Source organism: Trachypithecus francoisi, unplaced genomic scaffold (genome assembly GCF_009764315.1).
Source record: "Trachypithecus francoisi isolate TF-2019V2 unplaced genomic scaffold, Tfra_2.0 Lachesis_group6, whole genome shotgun sequence".
NCBI classification, from domain to species: Eukaryota; Metazoa; Chordata; class Mammalia; order Primates; family Cercopithecidae; genus Trachypithecus; species Trachypithecus francoisi.
Genome location: NW_022681471.1, coordinates 69,250,440 through 69,253,642, shown reverse-complemented (window position 1 = coordinate 69,253,642; position 3,203 = coordinate 69,250,440).

Sequence of the window (3,203 nt, the reverse complement as noted above, 5' to 3'; positions counted from 1 at the left end):
ATTTCTTTATCTTGCCTAATTGCCCTGGACAGAAACCCTAGCACATACGTGAATAGAATGGTCAGAGCAAAACATTCTTGCCTTTTTTTTTTTTTTCTTTTTTGAGACAGTGAAGTTTCACTCTTGTTGCCCAGGCTGGAGTGCAATCGTGAGATCTCGGCTCACTGCAACCTCTGCCTCCTGGGTTCCAGCGATTCTCCTGCCTCAGCCTCCTGAGTAGCTGGGGTTACAGGCACCCACCACCACACCCAGCTAATTGTTTGTATTTTTAGTAGAGACGGGGTTTCACCATGTTATCCAGGCTGGTCTTGAACTCCTGACCTCAGGTGATCTGCCCGCCTTGGCCTCCCAAAGTGCTGGTATTACAAGCGTGAGCCACAGCAGCTGGCCAGCTTTTTTTTTTTTTTTTTAGCACTATGAATGGTGTCATCCTCCACTTTTCTAGCCTCCATGACCTCTTTGTGGCCTTCATGATGAGAAATCACTTTTGTCTTACAACAGATACCTTATACATAAATAACCTCCCTCTTGCTGCTTTCCTGATTTTTAATGGAAGCAAATTCATCAATATATTCCAAAGGTTACTTCTTTCCTTATTTCGTTGCCAAGTAAGAGAAATCCATGTTGGGCAATTTCTCTTGACCAACTGAACAATCTTAAATTAATTTTTAATTAATTTTAGCATTTGGAAACTGCTTTCACAGGATGTTGTTTTAAAAATATAATAAGGTGCCGGGCGCGGTGGCTCAAGCCTGTAATCCCAGCACTTTGGGAGGCCGAGACGGGCGGATCACGAGGTCAGGAGATCGAGACCATCCTGGCTAACATGGTGAAATCCCGTCTCTACTAAAAATACAAAAAATTAGCCGGGCGAGGTGGCGGGCGCCTGTAGTCCCAGCTACTTGGGAGACTGAGGCAGGAGAATGGCGTGAACCCGGGAGGCGGAGCTTGCAGCCAGGCGCGGTGGCTCAAACCTGTAATCCCAGCACTTTGGGAGGCCGAGGCGGGCGGATCATGAGGTCAAGAGATTGAGACCATCATGGCTAACACGGTGAAACCTCGTCTCTACTGAAAATACAAAAAAAAAAAAAAAAAAAACTAGCCGGGCGAGGTGGCGGGCGCCTGTAGTCCCAGCTACTCGGAGCTGAGGCAGGAGAATGACGTAAACCCGGGAGGCGGAGCTTGCAGTGAGCTGATATCCGGCCACTGCACTCCAGCCTGGGCGACAGAGCGAGACACTGTCTCAAAAAAAAATATATATATATATATATGTATGTATATATAATAAGACTACTTCCAAATTTGAATAAGATTACACTACAGCAACTTTATGAGCCAGCTTTAGAATACTCAAACTCAATGCTGATCTTATATTACAAATTACTGATTTTGCAGGATACTTAAAATTATTTTGGATGAAATTCTGGGGCCAGGTGCAGTGGCTCACGCCTGTAATCTCAACAATTTCGAAGGCTGTGGCGGGTGGATGACTTGATCTCAGGGGTTTGAGACCAGCCTGGCCAACATGGTGAAAGCCCATTTCTACTAAAAATACAAAAATTAGCCAGTCATGTTGGCAAGTGCCTATAATCTCAGCTACTTGGAAGGCTGAGGCAGGAGAATCACTTGAACTGAGGAGGTGGAGGTTGCAGTGAGCTGAGATTATTGTGCCACTCCACTCCAGCCTGCACTCCAGCCTGGGTGAGACAGAACAAGACTCCATCTCAAAAAAAAAAAAAAAAAACCTAGTTTGGACCGGTGGCGGTGGCTCACGCCTGTAATCCCAACACTTTGGGAGGCCCAGGCTGGCAGATCACCTGAGGTCGGGAGGTTGAGACCAGCCTGACCAACATGGAGAAACCCTGTCTCTACTAAAAACACAAAATTAGCCAGGCATGGTGGCGCATGCCTGTAATCCCAGCTACTCGGGAGGCTGAGGCAGGAGAATTGCTTGACTCTGGGAGGTGGAGGTTGTGGTGAGCCAAGATTGTGCCCTTGCACTCCAGCCTGGGCAACAAGAGCGAAACTCCATCTCAAAAAAAAAAAAAAGAAAGAAAGAAAAACCTATTTTGGATGATATTTTTACAGGATTTTAGTCATCAGAATATTTATGAGCCAAATAGTTGACTGCTTTTTGTTTTTTTGTTGTTGTTGTTGTTTGTTGCTGTTTTTAAGTATTAAGATATTTATCACAAGGAATTGGCTTACATGATTTATTGCAAGGAAATGGCTATGCAAGTCCAAAATCCATAGGGCAGTCTGGAACTGTTGGCATGAGCTAAAGTTCTATCCTCAGGGAAAATGTATTCTTCTTCAAGTAAGCCTCAGCTCTGCTCTTAAGCCTCCAGTTGATTGAATCAGCCTACCGAGATTATCTAATCTACCTTAAAGTCAACTGATTGATTATAACCTTTAATCACATCAACAAACCACCTTCACAACCAGACCTAGATTAGAATTTCATTGAATAACTGTGGAATGTAGCCTGGCCAAGTTGACAAAAACTGACCATGACACACGTGTTACATTCATCATGCTATGTCCCTAACACTCAACAGCCTCTAGTGCATTTCTATGTCTCCTTCCCCAGGTCCCAGGTACGGATAAACACACATAAGTTAAATGAGCAAGTCTACAGGCAAATATGCTTATTCTTTCATCATTCTACTTTTCATCACTCTCTTCTGCTGTGCCATACAACCCCATTGGTTCCTTTTTTAATTTTAATTTTAGATTCAGAGGGTACATGTGTGGGTTTGTTACAAGTGTGTATATTGCATGATGCTGAGATGTGGGCTTCTATTGATCCCATCACCAGATAGTGAACATAGTACCTAATAGAAAGTTTTTCAGCTCTTGCCTCTTCTTTCTTCCCTACTGTTTGGAGTCCTCAGTGTATATTGTTCCCATCTTTATGTTGGTATGTATCCAGGGTTTAGCTCCCACCTATAAGTGAGAACATGCAGTATTTGATTTTCTCTGTCGGCATTAATTTGCTTAGGATAATGGCCTCCAGCTGCATCTATGTTGCTGCAAAGAACAGGATTTCATTCATTTTATGGTTGCATAGTATTCCATGGTATATATGTACCACATTTCCTTTTTTCTTCTTTCTTTCTTTTTTTTTTTTTTTCACCGAGACAATGTCTTGCTCTGTAGCCCAGGCTGGGGTGCAGTGGCACAATCTTGGCTTACTGCAACCT